The sequence below is a fragment of the Amblyomma maculatum genome, chromosome 1, assembly GCF_055883805.1.
Source record: "Amblyomma maculatum isolate TAMU_Amacu chromosome 1, ASM5588380v1, whole genome shotgun sequence".
Classification (NCBI taxonomy): domain Eukaryota; kingdom Metazoa; phylum Arthropoda; class Arachnida; order Ixodida; family Ixodidae; genus Amblyomma; species Amblyomma maculatum.
Window position 1 is genome coordinate 37,313,271 of NC_139344.1, and position 25,927 is coordinate 37,339,197.

At 45.1% G+C, this 25,927-nt stretch overlaps 1 pseudogene; it reads right to left on the bottom strand.

The window, feature by feature from the left end:
• Nucleotides 1-2,524: 2,524 nt before the first annotated feature.
• LOC146202145 (pancreatic lipase-related protein 2-like) lies at nucleotides 2,525-11,762 on the bottom strand (annotated as a pseudogene).
• Between the last annotated feature and the right edge of the window lie 14,165 nt (nucleotides 11,763-25,927).

Sequence of the window (25,927 nt, forward strand, 5' to 3'; positions counted from 1 at the left end):
TCATGCCGATGCCTGCTAACTTGCAAAACAAAAACGAAGATTGCAGATACTGGTGCTTGGAAAAAGAGGCAATCGAACATACCGAAATCTCAACGTTGTCGAAGTTTCCGTTCTGCTCTGAAGAAAAAAAAAATAACGATTAAATTTTAATAAAGGCCGACGTCTGTCTGACGTTTATGGTTACTCGCCGTTATTTGTGCAATGCTTTTACAGATCATTTCAAATTACTCAGATGGTCCAGAAATGAAACATTTGACCACATGTCACCCATTAGCATCTGTAAGTTATACCCCAGTCATACGGCACTTCTCCAAGGTGTTTACTGCAAAGGAGCTTTATTGCATTAAAAGAGCAAAACTAAAAAGGAGAAGCGGCGCAGCTACACGGCAAGTGCAAAGGAGATGGATGAGGATGATGATAGGCATTCTCTGTGAGCGCCATCTGTCGGATGGCAATCCCAATGGCTGTCAACCGCTTCGCTTGAAATGGCGCTAGTAAAAGCTATCAAAATTGAAGCAGACGATATCTTTCATCTAGAATGATAAGTGAACAAGACTGTCCTTGTTTATGTTAGGAAAAGTAACCGAAATATTAATATAGGAAGATTCTGAAGGTTTGAAGCATGAAGCGTATGTTTAGTAACAAAAGTGTTTTCCTTTTTCCTTTCCATTCTGACCACGGTAAACGCGCACTCGTCGTTCGGCCTGGTTCCGCGTGCTCGCGTGCGAAGCATACTTTGCTCGTGCGAATTTTGAAGAAATCTTTATAGGGTGTGTTACAACTACGAGTGACGAGACCCAAGACGTGAAAGCAGAGAGCGAAATCATAACAAGGTGACATCGTATGTCGATGCGGCTTCGAACTCTTCTATCAACACTCGAGGTGCTTAAATTTCGCTGAAATGCAAAGTTAACGCCTAAAGGGCCACCCACATGGAGCGAACTTTCTTTGCGAACTTCATGAGGCGTGGCGCAACGCCGACGCCCCGTCGCCGTGCCACATGCAGCGAAAAACTGGCGGCGTCGGTGCCAGAGTGAGAAAACGCACGATCTGGTCTGCTTCAACGAGGCACTTTTCACACTAAATGACATTTCAAGAGCAACACATAAAATAGACAGCGCCTAAATTGCCCCCGATAGCGCTTGTATACAGCCTTCGAGTACGCCCGACGCCGCCAGCAACAGCGTACTGCAGGCAAGGTCTATGTACATGCTGCAGGCGCGTCGCTCTGCAGCAGGGTGTGAGCGAGTGTTGTTGAGCGAAACGTCGAAAAAGGTACCGCTTCGGCTGCATCATCAAAATAGGCAAAATCGCAATGCATACAGCACATTATGACGCGACCTTACCAAAGCGGTGCCGCCCGCTAGCGCGGCGGACAACAGTGCTCTGGCCGTGCGCTGCTCCCTAGTCGTCGCTAGGCCTGTTATGTTTCGCACCGATGACACGTGAAACAGCGCTATGAAATTCCTTCGTGCTATAGTGGATGATCTACTCATAGAACTGCCTAACTCTCAGTCTCATTCTCTAGTAATAAAAGCAAAATATGATTAATTTCGGCTTCACGTTTTAGCGGAGGTGGCGTGCAAGCGGGCCGGAGCAGCCGCGCCGCTACGGCGGTAGCCGGCTGTGAACAGAAACTTGCTTGCAATGCAGTTGTCGCTTCCATACAGCAACCCGGTACGGCTTAGCGACCGTCAAGAAAGACTCAGTTTTGGCATTCGGCTCATCATTTATGGGAACAACAAAATTTAGCACCCGTTTTTGTTTTTTTTTTTGTATCGCCGGCGCGCACTATACCATGGCACTACTCCAAGCAGCAGCCAGCTTGATCAGCGCGGCGAACGGCCGTCAGGCGGCTGTTCGCAACGTTTGCCGCGGGAAAATCGCTCCATGTGGGCCTTCCTTAAGTAGCGTCAATTAGACCTAAATATAATGTTAAAATTATATTTGTGTAAACTTTTTTCTTTCTCTGTTTACTTTTTTTTTAGTCCGCTCCGCGGCGTTCAGGTTCGGGCTGCTCCTTTACGAAGCTAAAGGCCGCTGACGACCGCCTTTCCCGCTACGGGCCTTTATCGCAAAGGGCTCACGACTTTGCCGTGTAGCTGCGCGTCAACCGCCTTTGGAGTAAAGAACCTTAATTCTCAAGGCCTTACAAGTGCCCGTGTGACAAGGGTATTATACATGTTTGCTTCAGAGGCAACTATGTTTTCGTTCCTTGTCTGGAGTGCTATTATGCTCTCTGCACGCAATGCGCTGCTGGATCTGAATGCAAATAATTATTTTTAGTTATTGTTATATATCGCTTGAAGAGTAAGCAGCTTTACAGCCTCTTATAATAAAGACGCACTGCGTCTGAGCTCTAGACCTCGGTGCCCTCTCTCAGCAACGGCTGTTACCACTCTACGGAGGTCACTCGACTAATTATCCGATACGTCTGCCCCTGCGGTGAATTTTTCAGGCCATGGTAGTAAGGTTGGCTGGGCGACGTCCATGCAAAAGAAAAGAAATGGAAAGGAAGATTGGTTCATTTGACATTTAATTTTCCGCACAATCGCTCTGTCACATGCTCCTCGCATTTTACAGAATGGCCGTTTTTCAGCCGTCGTCACATAGTATGGTTGAGCTCAGTGGGCAGACAGAAAGGCGGTTCGTAGTTGGTCCTCAGGAACTGCTCGCCTCGTCCGGGGGCGTGCTCGCTCCCGTAGCCCATTTCGCCCCGGGGAAGGTGATTGCACTGCGGGTCTGCGGTGTCCGGAAGGCACGGACTGGACACGAACTTGCACGAGTCGGACAGAAGGGACTCGACGAAGTACATGTGCGCTCTCCGGTGGCGGCACGATAGGCCTAAAAGCAAACGACAGACATAGGAATATAGGCGCACCCTTTTAATAAGCCTCAAAACGCGTGGAAAACAAAAGGAGGGAGGCAGTCAGCCTGCAGCAGGTTACAATTAGGTGAAGCGGGTACCGGTGGGGCATTTAAGAGGCAGCTAAGAATAGGCAACCGTTCCCCCGGAGGTGCTGCACATAAATACGCCCTTCTTAAGTAACGATGGCCTTGCCATGCATGTATGCCGGAGTCACTACCGCTGGCTTTTGTTTAATTGTTCAGTACACTGCTGCCCATTCACACAGATCAAATATTAATTTTAAGCGCATCTCATTCAGAAAAAAGTAGTTTTATGCTGGCTTGATATATAATTTCCTAGAGGGATAAACCGTAACGATAATAAATAAGCTTAATTTTTGTTAGCTGGGAACGCGTACGCAGAACTGGTTACGGCCTTTTTTTTTTTATTCATTCGGGTTGTCATTCTGCATTTACGCGTTGGTAACAAATTCGACTACAGAAAGCGGAGCTACCCTATCATAGCTATCATATTTTGGTTCTTGTCATTTAAGTAATACTCAAAGCGGACGAGGGCTGGCGACAGTACCGCCTTCAGTTCAGTTTTCCCGCGCTAACAGCGGCCTGGTTACTTTTGGTAAAGGCGATACATGCAATTGAGCTTGTAATTTTTGATTTGGTTTGTTTTATGGGGTTTAACGTCCCAAAGCGACTCAGGCTGTGAGAGACGCCGTAGTGGAGGACTCCGAAAATTTCGACCACCTGGGGTTCTTTAACGTGCACTGACACGTTCGCCTCCATCGAAACGCAGCCGCCGCGGCTGTAATTTTTGTCCTCATAATTTGCCGTGTTTTGAAATCACACCGGTAGTTATTTGCGAAGCAGTACTTCAGTGACTTATGCGCCAATAACAAATTTCGTAAGATCAAGAGCTGCACATCTCACAGCTACTGCCCTGTCTTTTGCCGTGCAAGCTATCCAGTATCGACACATCACGTTTCTGTTTTCACAAAAAAATTGGAATGTTTTTACGATTTTATGCGTTCTGAAAGCTGATACTCCCAAAAAGATACGTTTTATGGCTTACTCCCACTAGTATTGTGAACTAATTACTCTTACCTATGCTCACTTCAGCTGCCCCGTGCTTATGTGCCCTCTTTCGCTCCCGGTGCCCCTTTCCTAACGGCATGGTTCAGGTTCCCACCCCGCAGTGAAAAGGCAAAAGAGTTAACCGTGTCTTTCCTTCGGGCTTTGCCCGCGAAAGAAATAGAAGAAATCACAGCGCTAAACGACTCGAGCCGAAAGCGAACGGATGGTCGAGTTTGAGCCGCAAATGCTGCGAAGCGTACATAGTAGTTATCTATCTGTAGCAAGCTGATCAACTGCTTTTACAACCGGTGTTCACATTATTACATTGAATACTAAAGGAGCGCCGAAAGTGAATCAGTCACGTGCTCTTGTTACAGACCTTACTGATTGAGCAGTGAAATGATTTTTCCGCGTAATACTTATCGTGCCGTATTATGTGTGACCTCAGCGAGATGACGGCGGCCTGGCGATAAGCGGATCGCACGTACGACATATCGGAACGTCGTACTTACTGAACGCGTCGCAACCAGGCTGCCTCTCCTGGAAGTTCGGGTAAAAGTCCACGTGGCCAGTGGCAGCTTGCATTCCGAGGTCTCCCTTGAGCAAGTTCCAGCCGTAGCTCGTGTGGATGATGTCCACGAATTGAGCATCGGCCTTGCTCACGCTCACGTCGCTCTCCTCGAAGAGCGGGCCTGCTGGGTCCAGAGCTGCCCACCAACATAGCGCGGGAAAGTTCAGCAGTTAGGAACGAGTAAATGCATATCGTGTTTTTAACTGCGCGTATTGTCGGAATGTCAAAAAACGGATGAATGTTCCTGACGTAAAAGGCGCGTATTTTTATTAATTCGTTTATGGTTTCAGATATATATGGTGCAAGCGGAATGAGACAAGAAGCACACTATACGGTGCTGCTTAGAAAACTGCGTCAGCATTGAAACCAAAGAAATGCTTAAATGTGCTCAAACTTTTGAGGAACCATCGCATGCTCGCGATGGTCATTTAACTTTCTGGACCTCACTTGGAAATATAGGTGTTATCCAAATTACTTTCATGTCCCGGCCAAATAAGTATTAGGAGCCGGAAATATGTGGACGTACCATGGCAATCTTTATATAGTCATTATTGCTTTTCCATTATTCATTTGTCATCAGATAGCTGTATAAGAGGCACTTCAGTATTTTCACTTGGCCAAGGGGGAGAAGATTCTTCCTGCACACGAAAGCGGTGGATGATGATGATGACGATAGATTTTTAAGGTACGAGGGCAACTTTTGCCAAAAAGAGCCATGAAACGTTTTTTTTCCTTTACCCACGATGGATTCAAGCACCGATTTTCTAAGCATTTCATCTCACATTCTAGGTTAATCATGCAAAAAGAAAGAAAAAAGAAACGTAACGGGAGCACGCACGAGACAAGAGAAGGACACCTCGTACTCCCATTACGTGTTTTTCTTTTTCTTTTTTTGTGCGGGTAACCTAAAATGAACCACAGACAAGCCCAATTTGCTGTTCTGGCTGACCGTACATAAGCCGAGCACTAGGCCAGGGGAAAGCTTGTACACCAAACTGTCACCGCTGGGTACCCGGCGGCACAGGGGATCGAGCCCCGCACCTGCCGCATGAGAGGTGGACACTCATATCACTAGGCAAAAAACGGTGGAGCCTCGCAGCTTCAGTTTTGATGCCTATTTCCTTGCACAAGGCAGTTGAAATAAAAGCATCCACACTACCTACGTTAGCCTCAATGAGGATGACAAAAAAAAAAAGTTTTTCTACTCAAGAAACTAACAAATTATCGCAACATACAATGTGACATGCGGTACAAGAGGAGAAAAAGCGTTAAGTTTGAATGTCATTGCATTCTACGTTGAAGAGGACACAGTAACAATGCACTAATTTATTTGTCTTTTTATAAGCAAAAAGAGAACACGTACGTTGTCGAAATCGATGGTGTAAAACATTGTTCTTTCCTATATATAAACACCAGTCGCATTCTCTGTGAAATGCGCGGCAGCAGTTGAAAATTAACGGTTAAGATTAACGAATGCCCGCATGTCAATGCTACACTGTAGGCTATCGGGCCCACCGTAATGAAGTTGTCCAAATTACTATTTTTCACATGCACTTTCCTAAATTGCGTAGATTCACTGGTATATATGTCAAAATCCGATTCTAGTTCGAGTTAACGAATATTGTTTGAAAGCACTTTTGCGGTCAATTCATAGCGCATTTCCTAAACTCAGCCAGGACCCTGACTCCCGAGGTTTGGTCCCAGCCGACTTTGAACATCTTCAACGCATTAACGCCCCTCCAAGTGCTCGCACCAGTGATTCTTCCCAGGCGACGTCCGGTCGAGTTGAGAAAGTGGCGGCCGCTGAAGCCGGACGCCTGACCACCCAGACTGAAGCCGATCACGTGGACCCTGGCGGGGTCTACTGTGTCCGGAAACTGGCGCATCAGCGACTGCAGCGTGAGAGACACTTGGCGCCCAATGAGGGCGCTGTTTCCTACGGCCGAGAAGTAGTTCGGCGAGCGGCAGCCGTTGGCCCAGTCAACCAGTATCACGTTGGCATCCTCCTGCACGTTGCGAGGACATGCCGGAACTTTATAACCACAGATACAGAGAAGCTTGCGTCATAGACGTAAGCGAATGTCAAATAAGTAGAGAGAGGTTAATCTCAACTGTGCGCTCTCGGATTTATTGCTTAAAGTATGTCGCATTGTTTCCCTTTTCTCGTCGCTCAGGTAAAACAAAATTTCGCTTTCTGGTACGAAGAACAGCACGCGACAACTTCCCGTAATACTTAAGAGCCTAAGTCAAAACGCCGTCGTCGGCTGTCTGCGCTATTCCCAATGAGGAGTCCTTATACATCTCATCGTCACAAAAATTGGAGTTAATCTATGGCGTCACCAAGAGAAGAGCCATAGCAAAATTGTGTCGATCCGGGACAACAATCAAAATTTCGGGGTCCAACCACAAATTTATAAAATCAGCCATGGCCCAACCAAAACAACAATTCCTGGCGAACACCCGAAATTTCAGCAGCTGACGCGGCCCAGTTAATCACGCGACCAACAAAAAATGCTTTCGTGTTCGTGGCATGCAATGTTTTGTTGAGTATGTATTTTATTGCGATAGCAATACTGCGCCAGGTCGCGTATCCCCGGCAGACGCCACGCTTGGCCTTAAACAGCCGAGGAGGTGATGATACTTAAAAATTAGATTAACAAACCTTGTCTCCCACTGGGGAATCGAACCTCCATCCCTTGGATCCCCATTCCAGAAGAAGAAGAAGGCCGGTAACTTACGCCCTCGCTCTTAAAGAATGAGCTTAAGTGTCCCCAATAATGTAGCACCTTACACTGATAGGGTGTGATAGGGGAATAGTGTAGCAGGCAAAAGAAGCTTCCGCCGTTGCTATCGTAATTCAAATAGGGTTAACCAGAGTTAAACTACAACTAATTTTTGTTTCGTTCCACCTGCCGGTAGTAAACCTAAAACACCAGTCATTGCTCCCCGCTAGCAAAAAAAAAAAAAAAAATGTAATTGAGCATTGTGGCCATTCCGATGGGTTATTATGGTTGGAATAACAAGATCAGAATTAACAAATAAATTGCGTGCTAGTATTTGCGCCATGGAAATTTTTTTCTTCTTGCGCCAGCTATAATACTGGGAAATAATTGTAAAGGACAAAAGGATTAGCAAAAAAAAAACAAACAAATTGTCGACTCAAAAAAAAAAAAAAAAATCTTCGTAACAGTGAGTATCGTGGAAGGACGGTTTTCTGGTACGATGAAAGTTTAGTTTAACGAAAAAAAAAAAAAAAAAAGGTGGTACCATGAAGACAAACTATGGCTTATCTTCAAAAAGCGCTTTATGTTTATCAGCACTTCATGACGTCTGTTGCCTTAGCGGGCATGTGGTTTAACAGCAGATTCAGTCGACCACCAGTGTGCCTTTTTGCAATAACCATGCAACAATGGCATGCGTGCGCTAGCGGGACGTTGAAAGAAAATGTGGGACTAAACAAGACGGAAAGATTATTTTCCGGAAAAACCACCGATGTTTTTCTTTTTTTCCGAGCAGAAAGGCGGTTGCATTTGTGAGAAAATAGCATTTGAATACCCTGACGCCTCAGCACACAAAAGCACCCGCGAAAGATGAACTATACTGCGTATCGTTATTTCTATGCAGCCTTTGCAATATACCTTTCCGACCCATCACGGGTGCCACTTCTCAAGATCTGAAAAGAAATCGGCTTCATCAACGTGCATCATCGTGAAGTGAAGGAAATAAGAGAGTCTAATCCATGCTAAGTGTGGTCGATGCCGTGATCTGTTGAGTCGGCCGTCGTGACGGAAAGCTGCAAGTGAAGGCTGCCTTGTTATGCCTCACGCCCACCTAAAAGCAGTCCCGCTGTATTGAGTGCGTCTGCGGCGATAACGATACAACATGCACGTACGGTAGAAATGGACTCATGGACAGGAGAGAAACTACGTGTAATCATCGAAGGCAGCCGCGGACAGCAGAACGAACTTTGATCGCGCCATCTGCGCATACATCGGCGACGGTGACGCGAGTGGGTGGCTTCGAGGTGTTGCGCGCTTTTCGTGAACTGTGCACAAAACTTCCAGGGGTTTTAGAAAGCACGTGATATGCAGTCGTGCTCAGCGTATTTCACTTAACTCTTCACCTAGTGATAAATTGTGCGTGAATTGCTCATCATTGTACTATGCTGTCTGTTATCCCGCGTTTATTCGGAAGCTACAGGTTAATTATGATCGCAGGCGACTCTTGTGATCGACTCAATTGTCTCTGCTGTGGTCGTTGCAAATTCTACGTTGGTGAGCTGCTTCCTCTCGTTTTTAAGCGGGAAGGAATCAGGGTACGAATTGCGCCAAACTGTAGCATGCCGCTTGCACGCACCATCCGGCTGAACGTTTTTCGTGCAGAAAATGCTGTCTTTCGTGGCAGTGCCTCACGTAGTGCATGAGTGATATGATTCGGTAGGGAAAAATATTGATGAGCCAATTAAGAGATCACGCTGCTTGCAGATTATATCTTTTCAGCATATCTAGAAGCACATTCGCCTTCTTGTAAATACGTCACCCAGGGCTGCTTACGCAACTTTCGGGGTTTAAAAGCGGTGCTTTCTGTAAAAATAACGATGTTTTATCACATGATGATAACTTATTATTCTAGCCTGACTTACCATTCGCCTTCAGGGCCTCATAAAGTGAACACTGAAAATGGCTTTAGTGGATTGGATTTCTTCAGGAAAGGGGTGTTCAGGGTTCTCAGACCATGTTCATTAGTTTTAATTTGTGTTATTTGGCATTTTTTCTCCAGACGCAGCTTTAAAGAGGAGGAGGGGGGGGGGGGGGGCATTATTTTCCGCGATCCCAGCGCTACTGGTCTCTTTAATTTGTTGGGTTGCTGTAAAAATGCTAACATGAAATACTGTAGGTGGGTTAGGAGTTACAATGATAGTAGCAGCTGTGTCATGTTGGCATGGTTAAGGACGTCACTACTTAACTTGCTCAAGCGACTTTTCCAATGTACAATACGACTTACTATTACCCGTGCTCAACCATTGTCACAAGCACCGCTGGAGTCACCAGGTGCTCTCTTTCCTTGTGTTTCATACGAAAAACAAAAGTCCCGAAGCTTGACTGAAGCGTCCAATAGGACTTAACACGACATATTCTACAGCTAGCAGAAGTAATCTAAACTTGATATGTGATCCCCTTAGCACGCGCTTGATAGCGCATCACATTTACCTTCTTGAGCAGTGCCTCCTTGGTTTGGTGGAGCCAGAGCGAGGCCGCAGACTGAGTAAAGCCGTGCAAAAGAACAATCAACTTCTTTGGTTCCCGAAAGAAATGCTCCTGGGAGAGGAGAGACCTGATGCCTGTTTTCGTAATCGCCGTCGGAACGCCTGTGCTTTCTCTACTGTAAAGGTAAAACTGTGTGCCCACATCCTGCGGGTCCTGGGGCAGCGCCATTGGATGCGTTATGCGATCCCATCTTGAGAAGCATCCCACGCCGGTGTAACATACTGTCTCCGGAAGTATCTTCTTCCTTTGTTGCTGAAAAAGAAATGAACAACTGTCTTTATTGTTTCGTTTTGTTTTTTCGGGAAATGGAGGGGTAAGCGGGGTTAAGGAGTAACATTCTCCTGACCGTCACGTCACGTTCATGTTTCTTAATGCCTCGCATATCACTACCCACCATTAGCAGACATAGCTTCTCGGATAATGCTAGCTTTTCGCTCAGCATGCATAACTAAGTTCCTCCTGAAACCACACTGTGATGTGTTGTGAGATTGTATATATACACATGAATTTAGTAACATGTCTCCTCTATGACGATGCATAAGTATGCATAAATGTCCACCTGAGAACTTTAAGTATCCTCCCGCATGCTTCTTAGCTTTTAACATCCGAACCATGGCTGTGCCTACAAAGGTCACATTGTGAAAGCTAAGGGGCACACACAAAACCTTACAGATATAGTTGCGGATGCCTCGTGCATTGTCATTGGTGTTCGTGAGGCGGGCTGCCTTAATTAAGCGCTGTGGGATTATTAAACACACTGTCAGCCATCATACAGTAGAGCCACTGTATGTATAGAAATATTGTTTATATCGAATAGCACGAACATCCTGCTGCGTATTCCATACAGAAGTATAAAAATACTGTTCGCGTTTACCGAACTGGGGTTTGCGGGGAACATCCGTTATATCGAACGCGCGCCACGTCCCTGTAAACTTCTTTCATTTGGCAAGCAGGTGTTTTATGCTTATGCAAAGGCTACTTTCTCATATTAATAGTTGGCTTGCCTTTTATATGAAAAGACGTCGTACGAGAAATAAACTTAGCCCGCTTATGAATCTTACCCTTACAAGATGTCGAAAGAGAGACTTTGAAGACGTTGTGAAATTTTCCCAGCTAGGTCCGCATCTACGACATCCCCTAGAAGCCTCGGGTGTCACCCCGCGCACGCAGGCCGTGCCGTTGTCATCGGGTATGGAGCGCGCTCGATACCGTCAGAAAAATGCCTCTCGGATATTCTGCGCGCATTTGTGCAATAGTTGAAGTGGTCTGATTGGACCCACAGCTCGCTAGAGGCATCTATAGATGCAGCCAAACACTTCTGAACGCTGAGTGGTTCGACTTTCGGGGAAGCGCTAAGTGACAGGCGCAGCATGGTCGACGTAATAGCCGTACTGCATCATTATAGTCTCAAAACATTTGATCGTCGTCCTGGGAAACGGTGTAAAAGACAACCGCAACGAAATAGGTGCAAGCCATTTGACAACTGAATATGCTCACTCTGTAAGCAAGGCAACAAAACGCGGCACATGCAGTGTGGCGGGCTAGGCGTAGCAGGCACTAGACCGCGCTTTATTATTTTTTTTATGCCTGACGTGGCTTAAAGTTACCCTGCACAGTTATTGTTCTGCTGTTTTAACCGAACCTACATAGAGCTGAAATTCGGTTTTAAACATTTAACAGTTGTAGGCGATTACCATGGGGTCGACCATATTCGGTAATGCCTAACACGCAATTGCAAGAAATAAAACAAACAGCCAAAAGAAAATATGGCGTCTATACTTCCTTAATAATACTTGAAGACAACCCAACGCTTCTTTGCACGAGCCGAAACACGCATATGGTTCCATACTCACACTTGCAACTTGAGTGTCGTAGTCGATAGCTTTGACAATTTCAGCATCACCAGATTTGCTTTGTCCAAGTTCAAGGTAACTTTGATGAGGAGTGACGAAAACGGCAGAGGTTAAAACTGCCACGGTAAGCCTCATGGTCGCTGGAATGTTAGGGGGGGAGGGGTATCATAAATACGCTCTTGAGTTCTTGAGTATCTCGAGTTTGAGCCCACATTTATTTTCTGTTAACGAACATACATGGGCAGTATTACTGGGTAGTATGCTGGTTAGTATTTGTTATACATGCTTTCATTATCTTAAATGATTAGCCTTCTTTTCTTCAAAATGTTGTGAAGCGGATAAGTTATTTGGTTGCAGGTGAGATAAAATACTTGCAACTGATATCAGCCCCATCCTTAAATCTATGCATAGGGGATGTATAGTGTGAAAAAGCCTTGAACCTTGGGTTTTCTCACAGTAGTGTTCAGTGTGATGGTGCCGTGTAAGTCACTGTGAAATTAATTTCAAATTGTTTTTATGTGCTTTTAACATTATTTTACATAAGTATTATCATAGAACGGAAGAAAACTGCAATGACATTGAGTTTCAAAGGTTTTGTTTCAAAATGTAAGCTTATTAATGTAAGCCAAGTCTATTAAAGGGACGGTACTATTGTTTTATATTCTTATGGGATACGGTTACAATATAAAGGGTTATCCTCTGCATAACTACAGCACATGTTCGTGTCGTTAAGTGCAGTAGCATGTGTTAAAAATCTCTTTAAAAAGAATGAACCCTCAATACGTGTTCTGCCCGCACAGCGTATAGTAAGTGCAGTGTCAGTGAGAAACAATAGCATACTATTTTTTTTCCTGCAGTACATCAGCGTTTATCAAGAGCACACTCACACAGTGTCCATTCGATCGCCATTGTCTCTTGGTGCCGAAAAGAAAGCAACTTGTTCCACTTTTTGAGGTCCTCAACCTGTGGTAAGAAGAGGGCCGTAACGTGGGTCGAAGCGATAAGCAACGCGATTTCTGATCACATCACTATTATTTATTTATTTTTTGCGGGGGGGGGGGGGGGGGAGGGGGCGGATAAAGCAGCCTTTGAACAGTTCGTTGCTCCTTTCCAATAATGCCTCTTGAAGAGCGAAAAGCTTTACTGCTGATATTTCGCTTCACAGCTGTTGGCACACACCAATAAAAGGCTACTACTGGACTTCTGTGCAGACTGCGTCACACATGAAGCGACACAGCAACATGCTTTGTCGTCGAAGTTAGTCCGGCGCAGGTAATCTATAACTTAGCCAGGGACACAACAGTTGTGTTTCTGGTCTTTCGCTGGTGTACAGCACTTGATTTAACTGTCTGCTTGATTTTTTTACTGCTAGTCAGCTCATAAAATGTAATGGTAAGTTTTGAGTCTCGTTATATTAATTATTTAAAGACGTGGTCAAAGCGTTGCTCAAATAATAGTCTGTCCAGGGTACATTGTGCGTATTGTATATTAGTTCGTAATCATTTAAGATGGTGATTACCCTCCGATGAAGAATTGTACTTCGAATGAATGAATATATATAAACTTTGTCTATAAATAAAAACAAGTTCCGTTGGCTTGCATTCACAATAATGGGCGTTCTGTCATTCGAGCGTTAACTATACAGTTTTAGTGGGAACTATTCACCGTGCTCGAAAAGCTATCTTTCAAGCTAACTTTTCGAAGCCAACTTTTAGGCAAAGGTTCAAGCTAACTTTCAGAGGGGTCTCGCAAATACCATTGCATCATTATTTCAGGTGGAAAATTTCTTTTTCCAATACAGAACGAAAAGAACAATCAGATCGAAGTCATTCCATATATTAATAAACGGTCATACATCGTGAAAAGGGTAGCAGATAAGCTCGGCGTCGATGCCGCATTTTCAGCCCCTTTCTAACTATGTTGTCTGAGCGCTGTGGCTAGCGGGCGCCAGGATAAAGCATACATGTAACGTTTAACTCTCCACTAAACTTTTATATAGATGGCACAGGATGCTGCTTTAATAACAGGTTGAGGGAACACGCAGTCTGCCTAGACTCCAATTCTGTCTCGAACTTGTCCTTTCAATGCAAAACTTTAAGACTAAATGCTGTTCTTTTGTGCTACAGTGATAATTGTGCGCGCATCTCATAGACTTACGCAGGAAATTGATCAGGTGCAAACAATTAGCAAGACAGGGCCCGATGACTGCATTAGCATGTCAGTTGTTTGGCTCCTGAAGAAATATTTAAATAAAATGTCTGTTACTGGATAACAGTCGCTGTTCTTGTATGCCATGTTGTCGATGACTGGAATTTAACATTTTGGTCTTGTTTTGTTTCTTTTTTGCTTTGCTGAGCAATGCTATTTTTGCTTGTCTTCTTTTTGTGAGTATAATGCTACCAATGTTTCCGTCAGCGACGCAACGCTTTGCCATGATTACCTGCACTTCAGAACTGCAGAGCACCGCCGTGGCGCCACTCAAAATTCTACGTAGGGTTTACACGACCAATCGCTTGAAAGAGAGCAACAAATGATTCGCGGGGGGTCGACTTCTGTGGTCTGTTTTCTACTGCCCCCCCCCCCCCCCCCCCCTCCACACACACACACACCTTTGAGCCGGAGCCGACGCCGTTCGCTTTGCTCCCAGAAATATTTTACGGGAGTTGTGCACTTGGCAAACAAAAGGCGCAGTGCAGTGCATATTCCAGATGCAGAATAAACGCATTTGGACTCTCCAGTCACAAAAGCAGAAATAGTTGTGTTGAACTGGTAAATTTTCGATTGGAAACAATTGATTTTTCTATTTAGAAATTGGTCGCGATTGGGACAATTGAGAGCTAAAGAAAATTGACAAAAACCAATTGAAAATGCTTGGAAATGCTGTGCCTCGTGTCAACATTTTTCAAGTGTTGAAATCATGAGAATGACATGCATTTTGTGGAATTCAAAGGTAAGCTCAATATTTTACCCATAGGACACACTCTTGTTCATGATTATATACATTATTTGCCGGCGCCTCTTGCAGCAGCCAGTGGCAAATGTCTGGTAAGTGAATTTTTTAATTAATTATTTCCTGCTAGGATAGCAGAAATAATGAGAACAATTCAGCATATTAACTTGCTAATATCCTTTTTAGGAGTTTGAAGTTCGCCCTTTGTAGACAGAAATATGATGACCCATTTATTGAAAAGATCGCGTTCCTATCGCATAAGAAAATTTCAAGTGGAAAACTTCCAACTAGAACAACATCAATTGTAATATATTAAAGAATTTGCTGTTTCCATTTTTATAAGGTTTGGCAGTTTAAAAGGTAATAAAAATTCTTAGTGAAAGTCATTTGGAGTCATTTGGCATACAGACCAATTAGAATTAGGGCTCCAATTGGAAATAAAAATTTCAGTTGGGATCTTAGAGACTAGCCAACTGGATTTTGAGACTCCAATTGGTAACAGAAGTCCCAATTGGAAAGTAAAATGAAATATGAAAGATTGCCCATTTGGACCTTAAACTTCAAGTCGGAAAGCAGACTCCACTTGGAAATCAGTTTCGAACTTAAACGACGCCATAGCTATTCGAGCGGCTAACGGTGTGGCCGACTGAGATTCAAAAATCCGTTCGTATTTCTTTTTTTTTTTTTTTTCAGTTGGTTCCGATTAGACGAATTCGAAAACTTAACTTGATCAGTTGGTTCCATTTGGACCAATTGGAAAACTCGTTCCAAGTGTTTTCTCGACTGGGCAATCAGTGAAGCGAGCAGCGTAGTCAGTTGTTTTATTGCAATATTATTCCCATAAATATGGAGCATATAAGGCTTTGAATAACATGAGTAGTTATAATACTGTCAAAGATGTTCATTCTGAGCGCTCTTGTTTTTCACGAACGAAAACTTCAATGAAGCTAGCTATGAATTGAGCTATGATTTATATTTTTACTAGGAACGCCTCTGTATAAAACTGATGCCCGAAAACGCGGCATAACACACTTTTTTCTAAGCTTTAGAATATTTTTCTGAAATATATTGTGCTATGGTAGAGTTTAAACCATTGAATGAGATGGCGCATGTTATAGAGAAGCGGCGAAACGCATGATGTTGTTCGCTAATGTTGTTAAAAAGTGTAAAAATAGTAAAAGAATGGTGCTTTTTTTCGCGGGGGGGGGGGGGGGGAGGGGGGGGAGGGGGGGAGGGGTGTATAATGAAATAGAACAATCCAGAAACTTTCTCTTACAAATTTGCTTGCTTGTGATTAAACAACCGCAATGCTTACTGAATATCTTTAGAAAGTATTTAGGCGGAAAGTAAAATATTTGATTTTTTTGTAAATTGTTTTGGTGAGACATATTTTGCATTCCTCTGAGAAATTCCAAGGGCTGTTGCATGACCAGCAATTTTTTTTCGCCCAAGGGTGTCTGTGGTAATTCTTTTATTCGGTTGAATAAAGGACCACAGATTTTTATCGAAAAGATCGGGGAATAGGTCGAGCGCAAACTCTGGTGCGTTTAGCATGGAATTACGCTATAATTGGCTTGTATTACGCGGTGTGGTCTTGAGCTAAATTTCAGTGGCTTGAAAGTAGCTGTTTAAAAAATTTGAGGCACTATCATTATATCATCCTAAATAAATATTTAAGCCACGGCAGCTATGCTTAGAGGAGATTACCTTTTTTATGACTACCAGAGGTAGCCTCAAAAACCTATCTATGCCCTACTGCCCTACTCAAGCCCCAGCAAGATGTCAGACGCAATCCAATTGGGATCCTAGATCGATTGTTGCAAACAGATGAGCGAATGCGTATAAGATACCTTGGTGAACACCATGTGAGCCATGCAAGCAGCTTCAATTACACGAATCGCTGCATGATGCCAATAAAGGCATCGAACGCCTGCCCGTTCATTCTCGTGTGATGTGCCCGTAATCTCTGAGTGTTTCGGATTTCCCGACTGACTTGAAAAGACTGGTTGCAATGAGTCTTTGCTCTGGTACCTTTCTGATAATGCTGGCCAAGAAACAATTTTCACATCTTTTACGTCATTTGCAAACTGCATGTAAAAGAGATAAAAAGCTGCGTATATGCACATTGCAAAATGTCTTGCTGGCAACTTTCGATTAGACCTCACGAAATGCATCTGAGTGTTCCATCTAGCAAACAAAAGGAATATACCCGCAGTAGAGAGGGTAGGAAAGAAAGGATTTATGACAAAAAAAAATTCTAAGGACAATTGCGATACTCCTTAATGCAAAATTTGAGCGCAGCTATTTAGCGTTTTTATGAGATATTGAGGGAAAAAATTTGTGATGCTCGCATGTATGTATGTATGTATGTATGTATGTGTGCGTGCGTGTGTGCGCGTGCGCGTGCGCGTGCGCGTGTGCGCGTGTGCGTGTGCGTGTGCGTGTGCGTGTGCGTGTGCGTGTGCGCGCGCGTGCGTGTGTGTGTGTGTGTGTGTGTGTGTGTGTGTGTGTGTGTGTGTGTGTGTGTGTGTGTGTGTGTGTGTGTGTGTGTGTGTGTGTGTGTGTGTGTGTGTGTGTGTGTGTGTGTGTGTGTGTGTGTGTGTGTGTGTGTGTGTGTGTGTGTGTGTGTGTGTGTGTGTGTGTGTGTGTGTGTGTGTGTGTGTGTGTGTGTGTGTGTGTGTGTGTGTGTGTGTGTGTGTGTGTGTGTGTGTGTGTGTGTGTGTGTGTGTGTGTGTGTGTGTGTGTGTGTGTGTGTGTGTGTGTGTGTGTGTGTGTGTGTGTGTGTGTGTGTGTGTGTGTGTGTGTGTGTGTGTGTGTGTGTGTGTGTGTGTGTGTGTGTGTGTGTGTGTGTGTGTGTGTGTGTGTGTGTGTGTGTGTGTGTGTGTGTGTGTGTGTGTGTGTGTGTGTGTGTGTGTGTGTGTGTGTGTGTGTGTGTGTGTGTGTGTGTGTGTGTGTGTGTGTGTGTGTGTGTGTGTGTGTGTGTGTGTGTGTGTGTGTGTGTGTGTGTGTGTGTGTGTGTGTGTGTGTGTGTGTGTGTGTGTGTGTGTGTGTGTGTGTGTGTGTGTGTGTGTGTGTGTGTGTGTGTGTGTGTGTGTGTGTGTGTGTGTGTGTGTGTGTGTGTGTGTGTGTGTGTGTGTGTGTGTGTGTGTGTGTGTGTGTGTGTGTGTGTGTGTGTGTGTGTGTGTGTGTGTGTGTGTGTGTGTGTGTGTGTGTGTGTGTGTGTGTGTGTGTGTGTGTGTGTGTGTGTGTGTGTGTGTGTGTGTGTGTGTGTGTGTGTGTGTGTGTGTGTGTGTGTGTGTGTGTGTGTGTGTGTGTGTGTGTGTGTGTGTGTGTGTGTGTGTGTGTGTGTGTGTGTGTGTGTGTGTGTGTGTGTGTGTGTGTGTGTGTGTGTGTGTGTGTGTGTGTGTGTGTGTGTGTGTGTGTGTGTGTGTGTGTGTGTGTGTGTGTGTGTGTGTGTGTGTGTGTGTGTGTGTGTGTGTGTGTGTGTGTGTGTGTGTGTGTGTGTGTGTGTGTGTGTGTGTGTGTGTGTGTGTGTGTGTGTGTGTGTGTGTGTGTGTGTGTGTGTGTGTGTGTGTGTGTGTGTGTGTGTGTGTGTGTGTGTGTGTGTGTGTGTGTGTGTGTGTGTGTGTGTGTGTGTGTGTGTGTGTGTGTGTGTGTGTGTGTGTGTGTGTGTGTGTGTGTGTGTGTGTGTGTGTGTGTGTGTGTGTGTGTGTGTGTGTGTGTGTGTGTGTGTGTGTGTGTGTGTGTGTGTGTGTGTGTGTGTGTGTGTGTGTGTGTGTGTGTGTGTGTGTGTGTGTGTGTGTGTGTGTGTGTGTGTGTGTGTGTGTGTGTGTGTGTGTGTGTGTGTGTGTGTGTGTGTGTGTGTGTGTGTGTGTGTGTGTGTGTGTGTGTGTGTGTGTGTGTGTGTGTGTGTGTGTGTGTGTGTGTGTGTGTGTGTGTGTGTGTGTGTGTGTGTGTGTGTGTGTGTGTGTGTGTGTGTGTGTGTGTGTGTGTGTGTGTGTGTGTGTGTGTGTGTGTGTGTGTGTGTGTGTGTGTGTGTGTGTGTGTGTGTGTGTGTGTGTGTGTGTGTGTGTGTGTGTGTGTGTGTGTGTGTGTGTGTGTGTGTGTGTGTGTGTCCGAGAGTTGCCGCATGCGCACGAAGACCAGGCCACGGTGACCGTCGTCTGCTCTGCAGTTGCGCGCAGCCCCGACCCTTTCCTTCGCTCACCGCACTACCTGGCATTCCAGGCGCTAACACAGCGAAGAGGGTAAGAGAGATTACTAATAGTAGCAGTGTAAGCACTCCTCAAACCAATCTCACTATCGACGTTTCACGCTTATCAAAATCGTGTCCACAGCCATATGCGCAAACAACTGCATACAAGAGCGAATGAAAAATTGATCGCTAAGTTCGTTCGAGAAACACTGTGTACGCTTGTTGCAGCTGGGCGGCACGTAGCTTTTCCTGAATATCGGGGGCGTGTGCCAGCACTATTACGATCAAAGGAACAGCTAAGGGGTAACGCTCAGCTCCTGGAACAGCCTAGAAGGCGATGGCCACCGTGGCCTGGTCTTGGAGCGCATGCTGCAACTCTCGGCGAGTTTGCCTGTTCGTTCCGTCATAGGGCACTGCATGATCAGGCGAACGGTCAACGCTCGTGTGATACCGTCAAAAAATTGAGTGGGTACATGCAGTTACAAAGCACTATTTATTTCTCCCACGAGCTGCAAAGAATTTCTCGGGAGGAGAGAAAGAAGAGCCACGAGCGATCGGCACAGAGTTCATGGATCTTGTTTCTCTTCTTCAGAGTTTTCTTTGGCCCGTGACTCTCTTTCCTCGGTAATACCAACAACGCACGGCATAAAAGCTGTACTCTAAAACAATTAACCAGGATTGAGGGGAAGCCTGCCCCCCCCCCCCTTCCCCGCCTTTCAGGCAACATTTTAAAAATACTTTTCTCCGTGTGGATTACATTCGCGAAGATATAACGTTCCATGCACTGCACTCATTCGTTCGAAGTGTTTTCAGAAACAAATCTCATGCTTGGGTTATGATAATATTGTTACGTTAGGCGATGCATGCGCTGATATGCGCATAAAAAGGAAAAAGAAGAATCTGAGTAGTTTTGAGCGGAGACGGAAGACAAGGCTTTCACAGAACAGGCCTTTCCTGCAGGCACCAGCCCACACTGCTCGAACGTCGTCGTCTTCGCCCAAAACTACTCAGATTATTCTTTTTCCTTCTTATGCGTATATCAGCGCATGCATCGCCTAACGTAACAATATTCTCACTCACTACATAAATATTCTCTTATTTGCAAACGTAACTGCTAGCAAAAAAAAGTAAAAAATTATGTTCGCATAATATTCTCTTATTTGCAAACGTAACTGCTAGCAAAAAAAAATAAAAAATTATGTTCGCAGTTGTCACAGCCTCTATAATGCTCCAGTGCAAAATTTCGCAGAACAGTATAGAGATGCATAAAAATATTTTGGATTTCTTTCAGAAGTAGGCAACCAAAATGGTTTCACATGTTCAGTTTTATTATTCTCATGATAGAATGTTTGCTAATGTTCTCTATTAGTGTATATAATATTAGTTTTCTAAAAGAAGTCGCTCTTTTGCACAAACATCGCAGATTATGTGTTAGCAAAGAGGATTCGTTCACTCAATAGTAATTACGCACTAAATACGATGTTAGTTCCTGGAATTGATATACAACAGTTGTTTCAATGTTTCAAATATATACACTCTTGTATTCGTTCTTGGTGCAGGCAGCTAGCTGGAAAGGTTCGCGGGACGATAATTTTTGGAGCAGCTTACACCATCCACGGCTCTTAGCAAAAGCCAAACCAAAGGTAGCGCTCCTGCCACTGCTTTTCAAAACATCTATAATGAGACGCAAAATAGTACGCGTAGTTTCTTACCTCAAATGGGCCTATCGCTGAATACGGTTTCGGCAGAGACGCTTGCAGGTAACTTCTCGCTGCTCTTCAGAATAAGCTCGGAAGCTTGAAAAGTGAGGCAAGTTCCGCACTTTTCAGTGCTACAGCGCAACTGCCTCCTAGTAGAACGTCCGCAATTGTCACACTCTACGACATCATGGCGGCCCGCACACTGTCTCCCTGATTCATGGCCTGCGTTTGTTTTACGTGAAAAAATTGCTCGCTGCAAATGCCCATATATATATGCCCTAGGCCAGCCTGCATCTCTCGTGCCCTGTGTTTGTTGCTCTTGACATGAATCCATGCGGGCAAGGATGTATCGCTGCCGTGTCTTCCACATCGAGATGGGCGCTGCATGCATAAACGAATCAATGAGCGCACTCTGCAATAGCCCGAAGGCACGTGTGAACGGGGCAGAACGCATTAGCTTTTTCTTTATATTGTTTTGTTTCTCGCGTATTGTTTCCTCACTACTCACACCTTTGTGGACGCAGTGAACTTTTCGTAACGCAACCTTCGATCATAACGCATGCCGTTAACGTGAAGGTTGCCGCCTTCCGCGCCACTCCTCGCCTGACCTACATATCAGCCTCGCGGCCTTTCTCCATGCGCATCTCGCTTTGTAGACCTCTGCGCTACTTGATGCGCGGACCCTTTAGATGCTGCCACCGCCTTTGGTGATTTTTTTTTTTCGACGGAAAAGTGCACAAAAATGTTCGCCCGATCGATATATAGAGCCACTGACGAATAACGGGACGCATAGCGGGATGATAAAATTACAAAACGTTCTTTCTTGTTTTGCGGGACAAATTCACTCTAATTTTTGCACACTAAAATAATCTGCGCTCTAGAGAAGTTACAGGTGACATTAATCAGTAACACTAAGTCAGGCACGGCTGATAGGTTACCTTCACGCTCTAGAAAATACTGCTTTCTTTTTTCGAAACCAAGAAGTCAGGATTCGTGCACTTGCGGATTAGCGCAACTGTAGAAGATGGTGTGTTTATGCGCTTTCTCGATGAAAACTCGGTCGCAATCAGCTGACAATTGCCATCGGAGTAAAAAGAAAGGAGCACAGCGAGCATGCAAAAAAAAAAAAAAAATTCTAAGAGCCTCATAATTAAAACAACCTGCCACGGTGGCTTAGCGGTTAGGGAGCTCGATTTCTGAACCCAAGGATGAGGGATCGAATTATGGCCACGGCGGCCTTTTTCTGATGGAGGTGAAAAGCAAGGCGCCCGTGTTCTGTGCGAGGTCAGTGCACGCTAAAGAACCCTTGGTGTTCGAAATTTCGAAACAAAAAAAACTTTATTAATACATAGGAATTCAGGGCGCACCGACCCCCGGGTCCCCGCACGACCCCTCTAATACTCAAGTGTTTATGTCACTAATGCTCATAACATTAGTAGCCCGGCCGGTGGCGATGGTCTGCACGGCCGGGTCCTCCAAGCGCAGTAGGGTCTCCCAGTTCTCCGAGATCTTGAAGTACTTTAGGCACCACGGGGGAGGGTCCGCCGGGCAGAGAGAAAGGATGTGGAGGGAAGAGGCAAAGAGTAGGAGTGGGGAAGTAGGGATGGTAGTGGGATAAGGTTAGGGGTGAATGGAAGAGTGTGTTTGCAGTCTGCGTCATGGTGTTGCGTGTTTATTGTTTAGGGAGGGATGGGGGGGGGGGGGGGTAGAGCTGGCACAAGGCTCCTGCGTAAGATCGCTGAACGAGTGCATGCGCTCCTTCGTGAATCCCGCATTAGATGCTACCTGAGCCTGGTTTAAAGAACCTCGGGCTAAATGGTTGGCAGCCTCGTTTCGTCATTCCCGGAGTACGCAGGCACCCATATCAGCTCCACATGGCGAAGTGGGGGTGCGGCATTCGCACTCCATTTGGTTGATAGGCGACCGGTGAACCTATTCTGTTCTTATTTCAATCCTCGAATCGGCTACTTTGTGAAGGCTGCTGGCACTACCTACAAAACTGTAAAGTTTTCGTTTCTATTGTGACCACGCCATCAACATGGGCGCAAGTTCCAAGGGATTCATTTTTCAAAATTGATGCGAGGATAAATCTTGACCTCACGAAGCATTGCTCGTCAACTTCTAACAAGAGTTGAATTTCGCTCGTAGCTGTGTGACAAAGCTTGTTCCTGCTGCGGACTTTGCCCGCTTCAAAAGCTCCTATACAAATATGCCTCGGATGGATGGATGGATGGATGGATGGATGGATGGATGGATGGATGGATGGATGGATGGATGGATGGATGGATGGATGGATGGATGGATGGATGGATGGATGGATGGATGGATGGGTGGGTGGGTGGATGGATGGATGGATGGATGGATGGATGGATGGATGGATGGATGGATGGATGGATGGATGGATGGATGGATGGATGGATGGATGGATGGATGGATGGATGGATGGATGGATGGATGGATGGATGGATGGATAAAAGGGGATGGAATATCGCCCCCTTTGAAACGAGGAGGTAGCAGTTGCCATATGCTCGTTTTTCCCCCTATATCTTAATTATTGTTTTAGATCGGTTAGCTATACCATCATCCTATTTATTGAATGTCTCGAGATTGAGCAGAATCGCCATCTAGCTGCATACCAGCGAACCCTACTCAGTGTGGATGCGAGTTCGCATCGCGTTGCCAGCCCGCAGTGATTTACGTGCGCGCGTGCGGCGTGTACACGAGTACTTTTTGTTTGTTTCACGTTTCCTGTGCGCTTTTGCTTACCTATCTGCCTCTTGCAGAAGAAATATGAACAGGCTATTACCCCACGCTCCATTAAAAATAGAAAATATTTGTCCATATTGAGTGTGTCACGCTGGAAAAGACATCATCAGTCGCGGTCTTCGGCGCTTGAGATTCTTTGACAAGCGGCGTCTCAAACGAAGCGCTGCTGTCGTTAGGCGCCGTATCAAAGGAAAACAGGTTGTTGCCGTCAAAACAATTAATGGAAATGCTCAAAAATCGTATATTCCTGTTTCTGTGTGGAATACCGCAACTACTGAAATATGCGACCGCAGACTGCTGCATAGCAAAGTCAAGTTTGAACAAGCCGCTCTGTGCCTTCTGTATTCACTATAGAATTGTAGAGTTGTCCGAGTTCTTTTTTGTTTTTGCTTTTAAACCTCTGTCGCGGTGTCTCAGTTGTAGGGCGCTCGACTGCTAATTTCGAGAACAAGGGGTTCGATCCGGCCGTTTCGAAAGGCGCTCCTCGGCTGTGGGATTTGGCTGCACGTTAAACAATCCCACGGGGTCAACGACACCGAGGCCCGCCCCTGCATCATCTGTCATATAGCCGATGTCGCAAGGCGCGTTAAGCCCATATATGTACTTCTTTTCTTTTTTTTTTTTTCTGTTGAATGCTTCTGTGCACCCGTAACGGTGGTAATGAGCACATTTCGCTTTAGAGAAATACTCGAATCTTTGAGAAACAAATCTTCTCAGCACCTGTTTCACTAAATATTACATAATACACGTAGATCGATGTACACTGCTAGCCCATAGAATCATTAGAACCCCTTTTCGTCTGTGCTGTCTTTCGAGAAAACTGGTTGTTTCTAACAAGGGGAGTAAAATAGCTTCATGCTGGCTTAAACACCGGTGTTTAGTTTGGGAACAAATACATATTTATAGTCACGTGATAAGACGAACTTTACTTCCTTCAGGATAGTTTTATATCCAGCACCTGTTTTGGAAGTAAACGGCAGAACACTGCTCAACAATAATTACAACGAGAAAGAAATCTTCAGCTTTTAAAATTCCTTGCCAGATAATGGCAGCGACCAAGCGCAGTTTTTACGATGTCTTCGCAGCTACAAATTCGTAGCTTGCATTTCAACGTTGCTGAAAATTAATCGCTGATAGTCCTAAATTTTGTTAAGTGTGTAAAACTTCTATCACATGGTGAAATTCATGGTCATTGAAAGAAAAATTTACACTACTAACTTACCATTTATAAACATCACACACATCAGAAATTTCTTATAATTCCCTCGGTTTCAGGAAATCATTCAGAGTCGTTTCACAGTGCCACACCACATTATCTGCCGCAAGAAGCATCCGCCTTGTTGTTAGCTCGGCAAACACAATCCACTCACCGTTCTACACATGAGCAGTCAGCTTTCCTGTGCGGCGAGGTTTCCTGTACAGTGTCGGCGTAATCTCACTTTTTTGGGGAATGCTTGTGCCTAGTTGTCTAGTCAGAGTTGATGTCCACTCACTCTACGGTAACTCGCTGGACAAGTACGCTGTCAGGGCTACATTTAACCTGCTTAATCCTCGAGTCAAGTACGATATAATAAACCAGGCTGCCTCGATTCATTCTTTAGTACTGCAGGTTAGAGCACGAACCCCATTATCTCCGTGGGCTTGATACTAAATTTGCATGTCTCACTCGCATAAGACACGCGCACGCTGTTGAACAGGCGATAATATATGTCATGTTCAGGCCCAAGTACAAGGTGTGTGAGCGCCGTACAACGTTAAAAGCGTGCAAAGCGATGTCAGTAAATCTAAATGACGGGTGGTTGCGTGCCTTGTTTTCCTAAAATCCGCGCATCTTTTTTTTTTCTTGTTTCTTTTTCTTTTTTTTTGCTCCATTGGCGAAATCCGCGGGTTATTTTCTGCAATATTGGTACACTTTAAACAGCAAATCTCTAATGCATTGCAGAAGGCACGTTTTCATCGGCAACAAGCCCACCGTAAACTCGGCAGCAGACATACGCCGCGTACAATTTCTGCGAGCGCCGCCACTGCCCATTCCCACTATCGGAGCGACGGTGGCGCCACCTCCAGGTCGATCTCGCGGCGAATACGTTTGCTCGAAGGAAGTCGCGCCAAGGTTGTTTTTTTTTTTTTTTTTTTGTTTTGCCATCAGCAGACCATCGTGCTCTTGCAAAGCGATGTCGACATTGACGTCAGCTTGCCAACATGCGAAATGTCACAAGATATACACGGAGTGCATAAGCCAAATATGCTCTCTTTCTATGATGGCACGACGCACGGCGATTTCGAATTGTAGGAATGAATGGATAGAGCCTTTGTTTAGGACAGAAGGGATGGCTCTCAGCCGCTGTTCGAGGAATTAGGGAATTAGGAGGAATATGAAAATAGTGTCGAGGCTTCGAGCCCATCATCCCAATGCGAAGTCGCACTGCGCCGAACGTGGCAGCTGGTCACACAAAAAGAAAGCGAGGCTAACACAAGCTGCAACGGCAAACGAAAGCGCAGCAAAGGCGTCAGGCATCACGACCGACAGAGTGATGCCAGAGTCCTTCATAAGTAGGAACTCTAGTGATCCTAATAAGACGACAGGCTTATTGAGGCTATTATCGAATTTTTAATGTGGATTCGTCGCTCGTCGGATATATATGGAAATCACCGCAACACAGCTGACGTAGCAACAGTGTCGTTTTTT